This window comes from Mastomys coucha, unplaced genomic scaffold (assembly GCF_008632895.1).
Source record: "Mastomys coucha isolate ucsf_1 unplaced genomic scaffold, UCSF_Mcou_1 pScaffold4, whole genome shotgun sequence".
Classification (NCBI taxonomy): Eukaryota; Metazoa; Chordata; class Mammalia; order Rodentia; family Muridae; genus Mastomys; species Mastomys coucha.
The window spans coordinates 46,200,949-46,217,903 of NW_022196910.1; the positions used below are offsets into that span (position 1 = coordinate 46,200,949).

At 43.8% G+C, this 16,955-nt stretch overlaps 1 long non-coding RNA gene across 1 annotated transcript; it reads left to right on the forward strand.

Annotated features, from left to right (window-relative positions):
• Positions 1–12,395: 12,395 nt before the first annotated feature.
• LOC116076021 lies at positions 12,396–15,180 on the forward strand. The gene is made up of 2 exons (XR_004112784.1): positions 12,396–12,512; positions 14,855–15,180. It is a non-coding gene; the product is annotated as an uncharacterized LOC116076021 (long non-coding RNA).
• Positions 15,181–16,955: the final 1,775 nt, after the last annotated feature.

Here is a 16,955-nt window from a genome sequence, read left to right on the forward strand (position 1 = left end):
AGGATGGCCTTGAACTCAGAAATCTGCCTGCCTCTGCCTCCCAAGTGCTGGGATTAAAGGGAGTAAAGGCATGCACCACCACTACCCGGCCAGATTCTTTACTTTAAAAGTATTATGCATCGTAAATAGCCTATCACGATGGAGTAACCATTACATAATGTAAGCTTCACTCAGAGCCTTGACCATAGTGAGCACCACGCATCTGAGCTACTATTATTACAGCTATTAAAGAGCAATGACTAATAACAGAGGTAACATCTTTCTCAGACCTGTCTACTTCCACAATTATCTCAGATTTACAAACTTGGGACTAAATGCCTACCAGATGAAGTTCCCTAAGTAATCAATTTCAGTAAGTAAAGCTCAGCAGCCATATAAAGTCTACCTGTGCTGCGGTCCCGTTGGTCAGGCTGGACTGGAAGGAATAAAGGGGCTACATAGTGCTGCCTGTTTCCTGGACTACTCCCTGCAGACCCTACCCTACCTGCCCTTGGTGGTTGGAGATGAGGTGCTACAGAGTCAAGGACACAGACTCTGGGATCTGGTGAGGAACGCTATAGCAAGCTCGCTCCTTTAATACCCTCCACGCGTGCCCCATGGGTCGCAAGAAAGCATCTCTTCTAAACAGCAGTTCCTGATTGGCTAGCATTGTGCCAGCAATCCTTGGTCTCTCAGGCAGTCCTCAATTAGGTCCTCAAGCAGACGATGCCTTTGCGCTGCCGCTGTTCCTCCTACAACACAGGACCCTGATCAGTGGAGAAACAACCTTCCCCAAGCCAGTTTTCTGTGAAACAGATCTGTTTATTAGGGATGAATAAGGGCTATATAAACCCTGGGAAGTGGTTATGGGTTTTCCAAGAGAATGTACATCATTGGCTAGGGCTGGGGTGGGGAGTGCATCATTTGCATGAAAAGGAATTACAGGTGCTTGTTGGATGTGTTCTTTTAGGGAAAGAGGAGGTTAAGCCTGTAATTTGGCTACAGGACCACCTAAAGGGTGGCAGAGGTGGGGGTTGTAACAGCTGTGTGGGCCAGAACACGCAGGCCCAGAGCAAGGACTCAGGATGAGATTTTCGGGCTTTGGACACGGCTCCACTTCACTCTTGCTCGCCAACGAGCATGGCTTTCTAACTCCACAGGTTTTTTTTGTTTGTTTGTTTTTTGTCCTCCCATGCCTAGCTTGCTCCTTCATTCTTGCATTCATTCACGAAGGTCTGCTTTTTAAGAGAAAAGATGGGCACATTGACAGTGTGGGACGGAAGCTATGTGTGCAGGGTGAGGCTGACACAAACCAGCCATGTTAGTCCTTGTCCTCACCGCTGGGCCTACTTCTAAATCCCAGAGGGCGCTTTTTATACATTCAGCTTATGAATCGAGTTTCTGTCATTTACTAAGCCTGGTCCTGCCAATCTACATATCTTGATGCTTATCCTAGGAAGAAAGCTTCCCAGGAGCCAACCAAAGCCCCGATTTGGAAGGCGTCAGTCCCCACCATTGCCTGCTGAAGGGAGCAGGGAGTTGTACTCTCAGGGACCAAGCAGTTCACAATGCATGGGAGCCAGATTTTTCAGGTAAACTAAATTTTGCCAAAAAGTAAAAAAAATAGAAGCCTCCAAAATGTCTGACCCTGTCTCCGTCTGCACTGACTGCACTTTCTCATCATAGTTTAAAGCAAGAAGGGTGGTGCTTTTAACCCCATTTCATGACACAAGCACTGACTGTGACTGCGGAAGCTGAGTAACAATATATGTATTTAGACACTGGCATTGTGTGACATTGATATCTAGTCAATGAAATATCTTGAATTCATGCGTGCGTGCATGCGTGTGCGTGCGTGCATGCGTGTGTGTGTGTGTGTGTGTGTGTGTGTGTGTGTGTGTGTGATATTTTTCCTCCCTTAGGCTCAAGGTGCTACCATTACAGGCTTGCACGGCAATGCAGTTTGGTGCTATTGGGTTTCAGACTAGGGACAAGAAGCTGTGGTGCTTATTTAAAATATCAAAATAGACCTGGCCTCCAGGTTCTCCCAGCATCCCTCAGTGCCTACCTGTTACAGGGCTTGGCTAGTATACCCGACCCTCTACCCTGAACTTTCCAGCCTGGGCTTCCCTCTGCCCCCACTCCAGAGGCTGTCCCCTATATTATCCAGATATTTAGATCTTTCCCTCTCTGCATTTCTTCTCTCTGAGTGCTCACTTTTTTCTCCCCCCTCTCTCCCTTTCCCCCTCCCTCTCTCCTTTCCTTTCCTTCTCCCTATCCCCCCACTCTCTGCAAGCTCCCCCATTTTGTCTGCACTTTGACTTCCTTGGCCTCCTCCTGTGAGACCCACCTGAGAGCTGCCCCCCAATAAATCTGCCTTTATACTTTGATTTGGCTTGAACTGGCTTGCTACGGACTGGGGTTTCTTTCGGGGAGTCCTTGTTCCTCAGGGTGATGAAAATTCTGGCCAGATGGGCAAGGGATTTGGCGGTGACAGACAGACACGGCACAAGAAGTGTGCTATCTGAATGTATTTTCACAAAATAAGAATCAGGCTTATATAGTATACAGAAACAGGGCGAATGTCAGGGATCACGTAGACAGGTAGCAGTCACAAAGTCAGTAAAATCAAATAGCCAAGTGTAAATGATTACTTTGGAAGAACAATAGTGCTCTTCCCTGCTGGGCTATCTTGGCAGCCCTAAGCAAACTCTCTTGTGGTCAGAAGCAGATAAGTACCAGGAGGTCCCATTCTAGCAGCTCCTGGGAATTGTTTGGCTTGTAACACAAACATTAGTTCAGGAAGCTTTTTGCCTACTGTCTAGTAAAGCAATTCTGCCTTGTGTGGTACTGCTCTTAGAGTTCTAACTATGTTTACAGATAGCAATAGTGTTTGACTACTATCTCTAACTCTGGAGATACCATTTGATAAGGCAGCTTCTTTGTGGGAATCAGTAGGCAATAATGCCTGACCTTTATTGCTAATTCTAGGGACTCCCTGTCTGCTAAGGCAGCTTCCCTTGTAAAAATTGCAAGCTAATAACAGCTAGGAAATCAGTTATGATCATTGAAGCACTGTGGAGGCCAGGAAACAATGTTAAATCTCAATTTTAGCTATAATGAAATATTTCTTAGGGCACATTAATGCCTGAATAAAGAAAGCATGTAGATCTCTCCACAGACTTAGCAGAAATCAATCTGGAACATGTCTAAGTTAGGAAATGCCAGCGACTGACTGAATACCCAGGAGGTACAAACTCCCTTTGAAGTCATAACGCCTCTTGTCCATGATCAGGCTTTTAACCCTGATACTGTAGACCTACTGGAGTAGACGAATGAGCACTGCACTGGCTCATTTCATTGGTGAAGGAAACCTATCAAGTGTGTTCTCAATAAGTATTCCTGTCCTGGCTTCTGTCTCGCCCTCCACTGAATTCTTGATCATTTGTCAATTACTCATATTGGACAAGGATGAGACAACTGCCACCTCCTTTCTTCGAATTTCCACAGTTTCTCAACTTTAAGGTTACCTCCTGGCAGATTGGTACATGCTTGTAATCTTAGTATATCTAGTGTAGTGCCAAGGAAGTGTTCCCAAAAAAACAGACAGGAGACAGTCTGATGCAACTCACAGTAGGGTCTTTATTCTATTTGAGTTAGCTCAGACCACACCCCCCCCCCATGCACCACCACCATGAAGGACTGTTTTGGTTGGGGGAGGAGCCCGAATGTCTACTGGGGCAAGACTTTATAGTAAGCATCAAGCAGGGGGTGAGTGTGCAAGCACCTCATTGGAAAGCTACTGTGGGGGGCTGGCAAAATGGCTCAGTGGTTAAAGGCACAGACTCCTCTTCCAGATGTCCTGAGTTCAATTCCCAGCAACCACATGGTGGCTCACAACCATCTGTAATGGGATCTGATATCCTCTTCTGGTGTGTCTGAAGACAGCTACAGTGTACTCATATAAATAAAGTAAACAATTATTTAAAAAAGAAAGAAAGAAAGAAAGAAAAAGAAAGAAAGAAAGAAAGAAAGAAAGAAAGAAAGAAAGAAAGAAAGATATTGTGGCCTTTAACATAATTGGCTGGTGCTGGGAGTCATATCATAAACTTAATATCTGCTCCCTTCTGTATTTGTGGTCATTAGGCAGGGGGTGGGCTTGTAACCTGGGGGTGCAGGTTTGTTGGGGGAATAATCTGGAGACACTGGTCTTGTTGGGGATTAGCCTAGAGACTGGCTTTGTTGGGGGTGGGGGGCAACTTGGAAACTAAGGCTAGGTACTAGCCTGTTAGTTTACCTGAGTTCAAACTTAGGTCAGGTTCTCTAAAATGGAGTCTGAGCTTAAAAGATTTGGCCTCTTACTAGGAACCTGAGGCAGGAGAATTGTATGTTCCTTCTCTTATATTTTTGGTTGTGAGCCTTGCCTTTAACAGCTGAGCCACCTCTTCAGCCATGTATATTCTTTCTCAACCCAGGCTACATAGTAAGACCTCCTCTCAAAGACAAAAATTTACTCGATCATAAGAGAAAATTGTGAGGAGCCACAGCTGCCACCCTATATATATATATATATTGAACACCTGGTCTCCGGCCAGAGCAGAGAGCATTGAGATAAACAAGCCTTAGTTGGAAAAGCTGTGTGCCTCTAGTTTGTGATGCAAGCTGGCATGATTTCCCTCAGCCTATTGTGCTTTGCCACGTAGCCGATGATGATTGGGACCAGGGAAAGTATTTAACCCATAAGGGCTGGGGGCTGGAGATAATTAGAAGTAAGTTATATAGATAGGAGTAAGTATGTAGATATAATAATTAGGAGTAAGTATGTAAGGAATAGAAGTAAGATGTAATAGAATTAGGAGTAAGTATGTAGATATAGAAGTAAGATGTATGTAAGAATAGGAGTAAGTAAGATGTAAAGATAGAAGTAAGATGTAAGGACAGAAGTAAGATGTAAGAATAAGAATAGACGTAAGATGTATGTAGTAAGATGTAGGGAATAGGAGTAAGTAGGAAATAGGAGTAAGTAAGAAGAAAGTAGAAAGATGTAACTAGTAAGATGTAAGAAGGGATTAGTAGGATAAAGAGAAAGAAGCTAGCTAGAGAAGAAGTAAAAATAAAGGTTCATGATTAAACTGCATGGAGAAGAGCTCATTGTATGCCTCCTTATTACCACTGGGTGGAAAAAGGCGTACGACAGAAAATGGATAAGTGACTTATCAAACACTAAACATTTCTATAGAATATTATGAAAGAAAACTATTGGTACTGGGCTTAAATAAAATTGTTAAAATTTTATTTCTGTAGATTTCCTTGACTCTTACTAAAACATTGTCCATCTGTGTCAGCAATATACATAGAAGGGACAACGGTATTCCACTAGGACTTCCTTGGATTACAACTGGAAGCAGGCTGGCAAGCAGACACCCAACAGCATGGTCATTTGGGGTTAATCCATGCCACTGCAGGACAGTCACCACTTCTAGGAAATATGTCAAGAAACTTGACTTTCCTCTTTGACCTCTCCGGAAATGCTATGCTAAAGGAAATGTCTCTCTATTTTTATGGTCCAGAAACCCCTCAAAGAACATTCTAGCTCTCTAGAGAGAATGAAATGGCTTCCATCCAGTAAAGATGTTATCCTAGTTAATTATTAGCATTGAGATTCCAGCTGAGTGTGGCACACACTAACAGATGTAGCCAATGCTCTGGGCCAGTGCCTTGAAGAGAGATGATCTTGTGCTAGTCAGTGAAGAAATGAGGTTAAAGGGTAAATGAGCTAATGGGTCCCTGTGTGCAGTGTGTGTGTGCTCAGAGCTCTCAGCACAGAGTGGGTCCTGTAGAGGATGTCTGGAGTGGATCTAAACCTTGAGAAAATGATGCTCAATTACACTCTACAAAAGATGTCTATTCATAGCACTTATTGAACAAAATACTATAAAGGACATGAGAGGGTTTTGAAAGAAATAGATGTCTGGTTCCAAAGAGGCACAGGAAAGTAAATCAGGTGGAGAACAGATCAGCAGAGGAATTATCTCAGGTCCCCTAAGGTAAAGCAGGTTCTCTCACTCAGGATTGGGTAGAGGACCTCAGGAGGAAGAAGGAACTGAGCAGAGGATTCCTGAAGGAGCCTTGGGTCTCTGCAGAATGAGAGAAGAGCTGTTGCAAGTGGGGTGTAGTGCACACACCTTTAACTTCAGTGCTTGGGAGACTAAGGCAGGTGGATCTCTGTGAGTTCAAGGACAGTGTGGTCTACATAAAGAATTCTAGGCAAGCTAGGGCTGCACGGAGAAACCCAAGAGAGGAGAAATGGGATGGGGTTGGAGTAGGGGGATCAGTAGTGGCAGTGTGCATACTAGGAAGCAGCAGACTGGGATGGAGTCGGGCAGTGGGCTGCTGTGGAAGGGCTATCTGAGGCTAAAGCCAATGTCATTTCCTCAGTACACTCAAGGGAATTTTCTACATCCCGATGGTGAGGTGGTCAAGCCAAGATTCAAGTAAGCTTGCCAAAGGCTCACAGAAATCCAAACATAAAACAGGTGCTATTTTGTAAATGAGTTATACCTCAGTCAAACAGATTTTCAAAAGATGAATAAAATTCTTGGGGCTGGAAAAGATGGCTCAGTGGTTAAGAGCACTGACTGTTCTTCCAAAGGTCCTGAGTTCAAATCCCAGCAACCACATGGTGGCTCACAACCATCCATAATGAGATCTGATGCCCTCTTCTGGAATGTCTGAAAACAGCTACAGTGTACTTACATATAATAAATAAATAAATCTTTTTTTAAAAAAACATTAAAAAAATTCTTGATGAAAGAAACTAAATCAACACAAGACTAATTTACTTAAAGTGTTTTTTTTTTTACTCTGTTCTTTCAATTGTTGATATTGTTGAATTTGAAATCTAGTAGGAAATCACTGAAGGATGTTGTTATGTTTTTGAAATAAAGACACATAAAAAAAGGCTTTTGGAATTGAATGCAATTTGATTTAACTGTGAACACTTCTTTATGATTCATAGTCAAAGACAGTTTATTCTCTGTGGTTGAACAAGAATGCTGTCTTTGTACATATCCCCCAGTAACATACTTAAATCTTAAAGCCTCCATTGTAGACTAATAGAACATTTGCAGAAGGAAGCAAGCCTTTCTGAACCATACTGTCATGAGATTGCAATTATGGGCCTCTATCACCAGAGAAGGTTGCAGACTACCCATACTTCCAGAGCTCAAAGCAGAGGGAAAACAAACCAAAACCCTATCTAAATACCATAGATATTTGGAGACAATGAGATTTGCATTAATTCCATTGTGGTGAATACCTCCTAGGCAGAAACTCCAGTCACCTGTATTTTCTCTTTGGGTCACTTGGTTAAGAGATTAATGGCTGAGTTTGACCCAAGAGTGAGACCAGCAGAGCTTTTATGGCTCACATTTACCTAAAATATTGAAAACACAGAGCCTGGATGTAAGGGTGATTTTTGTGCTGATAATTTGATGGAAACTAGAGAGGTATTGTGAGTCCAGGGCTAGAAAAGTCTAGCGAAGCTTTCTGCACATCCTTCTCACCTAGGATGAGGAGGAACACAAGACATGATGTACTTATAGACAGGACAAAATTTTGTAACTTGGGGCTGGAGAGATGGCTCAGGGATTAAGAGCACTGATTGCTCTTCCGAAGGTCCTGAGTTCAAATCCCAGCAACCACATGGTAGCTCATAACCATCTGTAATGAGATCTGATGCCCTCTTCTGGTGTGTCTTAAGACAGCTACAGTGTACTTATAATAATAAATAAATCTTTAAAAAATTTGTAATTGTATAATACACACAGGAGTTCATATTCTACTCTCTGATTTTCACACTTGAGTATGCATTCTCCTTTGGTGTTTGAAGAACATCATCAGTCATTCACATCCTACTATATGTAGATTCCAACAGAAACACAAGAAGATGGTTTTAGAGCTAGAGAGATGGCACTGAGGGTAAGGTGCTTGTTGAGAAAGCATGAGGATCTGAATTTGGATTTCCAGCATCCTCAGAAAAAGTCAAACTGATAGCACATGTCTGTAATCCAACATTGGAAAGGATTAAAAAGAAGATTCAAGGGGCTTGATGCCAACCAGTCTAGTCAGTCATCGAGCTTCAATCTAGTCAGTCATCGAGCTCCAGTCTAGTCATCCAGTGAGCTCTAGTCTAGTCAACCAGTGAGCTGCAGTCTAGTCAGTCATTGAGCTGCATGCAGTCTAGTCAGTCAGTGGACTCCAGTCTAATCAGTCAGTGAGCTCATATCTAGTCAGTCAGTGAGCTCCAATCTAGTTAGTCAGTAATCTCTAATCTAGTCAGTCAGTGAGTTCTAGTCTAGTCAATTGGTGAGCTCCAGTCAAGCAATGAACTCCAGTCTAGTCAATTGGTTAGTTCCAGTCTAGTCAATTTGGTGTGCTGTAGTCAGTCTAGCCAATCAGTGAATTCACACACACACACACACACACACACACACACACACACACACACACACGAAACAGGGCTGGCAAAACCTTGGAAAACTATGAATCTCAGTCAAAATATCACTTTTCTTATCTGTAGAGACACATACTACTAATCTATGTTAAGCCACTGTGCTATTGTAATTTAGAAGTGGGGCAGTAGACACGCACTGGTCACACTGTGACCAACAGAACAAAACAAAACACAGAAGCAGCTTGAAAAGAGAAAGGCTGATGTTGGAATGTGGTGCCAGAAGGTTCAGTCCATGGTTTCTTGACCCCCTGAGTTTGAGCAGAATATCATAGAAAACAGAATATGTGACTCAGGGCAGCTGTTGATCTCATGGTAGATGTAAAGTAGAGAGACGGGGGAGGAAGCTACCAGAACATGCCCCCAGGTGACCTACTTCTAGGCAGACCCTCATCTCCTAAAATTTCTATAGCTTTGACAAGAATTCCCAGCAGTTGGGAGCCAAATGTCAATCTTATGGGCCTGTAGAAGATATTTTATTTTCACACCATAAACCATAACCATACATAAGGGCACTTGGGAAAGAAAGCTTTGAAGACTATGTCAGTGTGATTATTTGTTTAAGCAGAGCCCTTGACAGCTCTGGGTGCCTTTGAGCTGAACAGAAAAGGAGGCTCGGTGGAGAAAGAGGAGGATGTTATGCTCCATCTTAGCTGATTTGACTCCCAGAGTGACTGGCTGGCAAGAACAGGATGGTAAGGCAAAAAGGGCAGGTCATGGAGGTAAAACACGGCTGGAGCATTGCTCATCTCCCACAGACTGGGTGCTTTGAGTCCGTCTATAAATCCCCTATGCTGTTCTGTGGTTCCAGATTTACCCCAGTTTTTCCTCCTGATGGCAGAAGCACCCTACCAGGGTGAAAAAAGGTTGACGTAGATTTGGCTGGTGATACAGGCTTGTCATCTCAGCTGCCTATGAGGTTGACTTGGATGGATGCAAATTTTAGGCTACAGAGCAAGTTCAAAGCTCTAGTCAGCTTAGTTAAAAAAAAAAGATAGATAGGAAGAAAGAAAAAAGGAAAAGAAAGAAGGAAAAGGAATGAAAAAAGGCTAAGGAATAGCTCACCTGCCTAGTATTCACTTGAGAGAGCCTGGGTTTAATCACTAGCAGAGACAAGCAAAAGATGCTACGGGTGAAGGAGTTGAACAGAGCAGAATGCAAGAAGACAGGGGGTGAGGGAAAGGGGAGGGGAGGACAAGAGGAAGAAGAACAGAAGAACCAGGGCACTGGTGCTTAGTGTCTTCTGTCTGTGGTGCCCCAACATCACACACTTTGATAAACTTAGGAAGGCTCTGGGACTTGCAAGGCCAGTGAGAGGTTTTGTATGTGCTTGGCCCAGGGAGTGGCACTACTAGGAGGTGTGGCCTTGTTGGAGTGGGTATGGCCTTGTTGAAGTGGGTGTGGCCTTGTTGGAGTAGGTGTGTCACTGGGGGTATAGCTTTAAGAGCCTCTTGCTAGCTGCCTGGAAGTCCGTATTCTGCTAACAGCCTTCAGATGAAGATGTAGAGAAGTCTTAGCTCCTCTTGCACCATGCCCTCCTAGATGCTGCCATGTTCCTGCATTGATGATAATGAACTGAACCTCTGAACCTGTAAGACAGCCCCAATTAAATGTTGTCCTTATAAGAGTTGCCTTGGTCATAGTGTCTGTTCACAGCAGTAAAACCCTAACTAAGACAACCACAAATGTCTTTCTTCTCTACAGCTCAGGCTGACCCAAGCTCTCACCACCTCCAGATGAATACACCCCATGAGCAAACAGACCCAACCAGGAGTGCCAATCTTAGGTAGGTTTCTGTTTCCCATGCTAAACAACCTTGGCCCAGGTTATCAAGGCACAGGTCATTATCTTAATATCCTAAACTTTACTTCTTTTGTTTGTTTGTTTGTTTGTTTGTTTTGTTTTTTCAAGACCTGGTTTCTCTGTGTAGCCCTGGCTGTCCTGGAACTCACTCTGTAGACCAGGCTGGCCTCCAACTCAGAAATCCGCCTGCCTCTGCCTCCCAAGTGCTGGGATTAAAGGTGTCCGCCACCACTGCCAGGCAACTTTACTTCTAACTACAGTAATCTATTGCTCTTTCCGAAGTATGATTTCTAATCAGTAGAGAGGGAGATCATTCCTACTGTGATCTGCCACACTCAAGTTGTGGAAAACATAAATCGTTTCAGTTACAGGAAAGCGCTGGTCTCTGCCAGGCTTAAAATGGGTTTTCATATACCACATAATGGATACAGCATCATTAAATATAGTGTCTGTGAAACTGTATCATAGTCACTGTTCTATTGCTGTGAAGAGACATCATGACTAAGGCAACTCTTACAAAAGACATCATTCAATTGTGGTACTGCTTACAACTTCAGAGATTTAGTCCATTGTCATCATGGCAGGGAGCATGGTAGCGCTCCAGGGGGAGCGGTAACTGAGAGCTACATCCTGATCCACAGGCAGAGGGAGAGGGAGAGGGACAGAGACACAAAGAGGGAGCGGGACAGGGATGAGGACAGGGACAGGGACAAGGACAGGGAGAGAGAGAGAGGGACAGGGAGAGGGAGAGGAAACACTGGGCTGGGTGTGACCTTTAAAACCTCAAAGCCCACACCAAAGCCCACTCCCAGTGACACACTTCCTCTAACAAGGACATATACACATTTTAATTCTTCCAATCCTATTAAGAGTGGTGACAAGGGCTGGAAAGTTTGCTCAGTGGTTAAGACTGCTCTTCCAGAGGTCCTGAGTTCAATTCCCAGCAACCACATGGTGGCTCACAACCATCTGTAATGGGATCCGATGCCCCCTTCTGGTGTGTCTGAAGAGAGCAATGGTGTACTCATATATATAAAATAAATAAATCTTAAAAATAAATTTAAGAGTGGTGACTAACCAATTATACATGCCTTTGTGCCATTTTTATGCATACCACCACAATATGTGTGTATATATATATATGAATATACATATACTACATGTGCTTAAGAATACATATGCATATTGTTTTTTAAACGGAAGAGTGTCTATCTGCTGTGGGGTCTGCAATCTCTCATGTCTTATGGGTGTGGGACTTGCATTCTTAAAAGTTTTCCTGATCTTATTAAGGAAGATATGTTTGCCCAATGACATAGAAATTAGTGGTTTTATTTTTAAAGTACTGTTTTCTACAGAAAAAAAAATATTTTTACATCATAAAACTAGCTTTTTTAGACATATAAAGCAAATTTAGGGCTGGAGAGATGGCTCAGTGGTTAAGAGCACTGACTGCTCTTCCTAGAGGTCCTGAGTTCAATTCCCAGCAACCACATAGTGGCTCCCAATCATCTGTAATGAGATCTGATGCCCTCTTCTGGTGTGTCTGCAGACAGCTACAGTGTACTTATATACATAAAATAAATAATAGATTAAGAAAAACTTAATATTAAAAATTTGATTTGACAACTAGTTATCTTTATGAAAACAGAATAGGCATAAATATTTGGTTTAAAAGTCACAATTTGGTGTGGGTTTTATTCTAGAGTTGGGGGACACTTCCTGAAAACTTAGATTTGAATGTCACCTCTGCCACCTCCTGCCCGGCGATCTCTCTGCATTAGGCTTCATTTTAAGGCTAGTTCCTGAGGAGATGAAATAAAGCAAAAGATGCAAACTAACATGTTCACTCTTCTCTGTGACTCCCTCCTCAAGAAGGAAGGAGGCACTTGCTCCACGGTAGCCCTTCCCCCTTGGCTCTACAGCTGCTCTCCTATAACATTTTGGTCGATGATGGATCCAATATGCAATGGTGGTCCCATAAGAACATAAAGGAGCATAAAATTCTGGCTTCCTAGTGACGTCATGGTCACTGAACATTCTAGAGCATAACAATGTGGAACTCACAAGTTTATTGTGATGTCACTGAAAATGAAACCACTGTACAACTGCTAGGGTAAGAGTAAAGTAAAGCCGTCATACACAGCATGTAAGACTTGAAAATGATAATCAGCAAGTATGTTACTAGTTTATGAAGTGACTTGACTACACCTTTAACCATGTAAGGTTTTTATACTTTTCTTTTTTAAAGAATATTGTATGGGGTTGGTCTGGTACTACTATATATTCAGATGCTTAATGCTGACCTCCAAGATCTGGTTGCCCTGACAGGGAGATCCTAATGTACTCCAGCTTTTCTTGTATAAACCTGGCCCTCCAAGTTATCCCTGAAGAGTTAATAAAAATGCCTACAGCATAGGTTGGGCAGAAGAGAGTGAATGTCCCCAGGCTTGGGGTCTCAGGCAGGGACAATGAGGGAGAGGAGGCAGGAGGAAGTAGTCGCCAGGGAGTAGGTAGATTGTGTATACATGGCCATGAGGGCTGGCTTGTTGGAGTAGGAGGTGGCCCAAGTGGAACATGGCCATTAATAGATATCTGGAGGATCACCACAGGGAAGTAGACAAAATAGCATAGAGGGTTACTATCTGCCCAGCCCTAGTGCTTTAAGGTTATTATAAAACTAAAGATTTTGTGTCTTTTATTTGGGAATTATATGGCCTATCTTAGTTAGGGTTTTACTGCTGTGAACAGACACCAGGACCAAGGCAACTCTAATTAGGACAACATTTAACTGGGGCTGGCTTACAGGTTCAGAGGTTCAGTCCATTATCATCAAGGCGGGAAGATGACAGCATCCAGGCAGGCATGGTGCAGGAGGAGCAGAGAGTTCTGCATCTTCATCTGAAAGCTGCTAGCAAAAGACTGGCTTCCCAGCAGCTAGGATGAGGGTCTTATAGCCCACACACAAAATGACACACCTACTCTAGCAAGGCCACATCCTCAGTAAATGCTCCCTGAGCCAAGCATTTACAAACCATCACATCTAGCACACACTGCTCGTTCAGGACAGTGTCTCTCTCTAAAGGTAAATGCTGGTCAGCGAGCAAGACATCTGTACCAGATAGTGTTGGGAAATATGCATTCAGTGACTAATATGCAGTGACACACCTATCCAATAAGGACATACCTACTCTAACAGGATCATGCCTTCTAATAGTGCCACTCCCTGGGCCAAGCATATACAAACTATCACATGGCCTAAAGTGGGGTAGAAACCCAAATTAATGTTTACCACAGCAGAAGCCTACCATGTGATAGAAGCTGTGCAAGGCCACACATCTCTGGTTCTGTGTGTCATTTTGATAAAGGTGCCAATAGCTTGAATCCCATTTAGGTGCAATCACTCGCACCATAGTAAGACAAAAGGTAAAGTGACTTTATATGCAATTTGATTGGAGTGTGAATACCTCAAACCAATTCTTCCTACCCTCACCCTCACAGAAATGTTATAGTTTTAAAAGTCAAGAAGTACATGTGTATAGACTCATCCAGGCTGCAAGTTCAAGCCTAGAGAAGAGCTATGTTGAAATTCTGGTTTTACATTGCCTGTTGAAGAGCTTGAGCTTTGGAAGGGTAGCTTCTGTTCCTAGTATAACATGTCCTATAAAGAGCTTTGTCTTAGGGTTTCTACGGCTATGAAGAAACGCCATGACCAAAGCACCTCTCAAAAGGAAAACATGTCTTCTTTTCCTTAAGATTTATTTATTTATTTTATGTATATGAGTACACACTGTAGCTGTGCAGATAGTTGTGAGCCTTCATCTAGTTGTTGGGAATTGACTTTTAGGACCTCTGTTCCCTCTGCTCACTCCAAAGGTTTATTATTATAAATAAGTACACTGTAGCTGTCTTCAGACACAGCAGAAAAGGATGTCAGATCTCATTACAGGTGGTTGTGAGCCACCATGTGGTTGCTGGGATGTGAACTCAGAACCTTCGGAAGAGCAGTTGGTGTTCTTACCCACTGAGCCATCTCACCAGCCCGACTTTATGGTATTCAAGCTAAGGGCTAAAAGCCAGAACCTCACACGTGCTAGGCAAGTGCTCTGCCATTAAACCCCATCATTCTCTGCAACTGTTTGCTTCTATTGATCTTTTAAAAATGTATGTGCATAGCTAGCTGGGCGGTGGTGGCGCACACCTTTAATCTCGGCACTTGGGAGGCAGGGGCAGGCAGATTTCTGAGTTCGAGGGCAGCCTGGTCTACAGAGTGAGTTCCAGGACAGCCAGAGAAACCCTGTCTAAAAAAAAAGAAAAAAGAAAAAAAATATTGTACGTGGGTGTGCTTCCTAAGGGTTCCCAGCACAGAGATCAGCCCTGACAATCCACAATAGAAGGAAGCAGAAGAGCAGCACAGCCAATGCACAGCCCTGCTCATGCAGGATCAAGCTCTGCTTCCATCCCCAGGGTCCTCACTTGATGTGGCAAGAACTGCAATATTGATGTGGCTTCCAAACCCTCTATAACCTGACTCCAAATTCACTACTTCAAACTCTCCACCAGACAAGTCAGCATGTAAGCTTCTCTCTGGAATTATGCCGTGGACTTCATCACCATAGAGATGATCCTCCTTATGTGGCAGACAAGGAACAGTGGGTTCAAGATTTCCACACGTGCACACGCTGTCATATGCCTTCCGGATTACAGATGGACGTCTGAGGACAACCTTGAGAACTGTTCTCCCCTTCCGCTGCAGGTTCCTGTCATCAAACTCAGCTCACTGGGCTTTCTCAACAAAAGCTCTGAGCCATCTTGCTGGCCCTCTCTTGTCATTCCTATGAAATTCAATTCATAAACCAAAGAGCAGTAAAGAGTGCAAAGAAGTATCCTCTCTGGCTTCGCAACGGTCCTGTTTGGTCCTTCGTGCTCATGGCTCTGCAACAGTCCTGTTTGGTCCTTCGTGCTCATGGCTCCGCAACGGTCCTGTTTGGTCCTTCGTGCTCATGGCTCCACAACGGTCCTGTTTGGTCCTTCGTGCTCATGGCTCCTCAAAGGTCCTGTTTGGTCCTCAGTACTCATGGCCCGTGAATCTCTTCTAGCTGCTATGGGTTTCTGCTCACAGGGCAGGTCTGATGGAAGATTATGCTGAAAGCTGCCCTCCAGGCTTTTTGAGTTATCCTGCAATTCAATTCCTTTAATTTTCATTTTTTATTCTTAAGAATTTCATACAGATATACACTGAAATTTGATCATATCTACTCCTCCCCATTTCTCCCATCCAACTCTCCCCACTTTCCCAGCAACACACCTCCATCTGAATGCTCGCTCCTAAACAGGACACCTATATCAATGCGTGACTGGTTGCTAACTATCTAGGTTAGCATCATGTCCCACAAGACTGCCCTCATTTTGGATGCCGATCACAAGGTCAGGGCTCCAACCAACTGGCCAGGCTCCAGTTCCTTCCTGGGTTCAATCACTTGCTGCCAACACCTCTCAGAACTTGGGGAATGCTTTGCTTATATGAGCAAGTCTATTTTAAATGTACATATTTTAAAGGGTCTCATAACCCAGAATTGTGAAAGAGATGCTTAGGGAGGGGGTATGGCAAGTGAGCACCACCCTTGACACACCTTGGCATGTTCACTAACCTGTAGGTCTTGATACAAGAAACACTTGAGACTCGATCAATTGAATTACAAGCGTCAAAGGATGGAGAGGAGGGGATGGGGGTGAGAGGTGGGGGTGGGGAGGGGATACATAATCAATTAACAAGCTACAGAATAGGCAACAAAACAGGGCCACATTCCTGAACGTATGTTAAAACAGAAGCTTCTAGTCCTAAATCGTCTCCCTCTTTTCCTCCCTTAGAGAGATTCTTTTTTTCCCCTCCCAGCTAGAAGCTGAAGTGCATCCTCCCAAAACTTGTACATTGAAGCCTTAACCTTAATATGACCTCATCTGAAAATGAACTCATTGTATATCTAATCAAAGAAGAGGAGGTCAAAATGAAGTAAAGGTGGGTGGGATCTCTACTCTAGTAGGATTTGTGTTCTTCTACAAAGGGGAAATGGGGAGACCAATACACAGAGAGAGGCCATTATGAGAAGATGTAGGTGGAGCCCAGACTGATGTAACAGAAGCTAAGGAATACCAAGACAGACACAGACCCCAGGAGCCAGGATGGAAGAGAACAGATTCACCCTCACAGCCTTCACAAGGAGCCAACCTGTCCACACCTCCATCTCTAAGACGTTCACTACAAAACTGCAGAAACAGGTTTGCTGGCAGCTTGCGGGTCCTCTGTCTACATTAAGTTTCCAGATTTTCTTCCTCATAATGCTTTCAGTCTAGATGCCAAGGGTCAGTAAAACTTCCACCAAGGGCAGACCTTCCCCTGGGCACTCACTTGTCTCTGCAGAATATGGTTGGACAATCTGATAGCCACAGGAAAATGCCTTCAGGTGTGCTTTTGGGGAAGTGCATTCACAAGGTAACTCTGAGCCTCTAAGGCTCTAAATAAGGCTGGATACACCCAGTGAGCCCACTCTGCCCTTGAGATACTCCAAACTGTGAAATAAAGTTGTTCTTCCCCAACCCCCTACCCCCTGCCCCCAAAAGAAACCCGGAGAATCTGTGTCTCTCTGCGCATACATGCTACTGC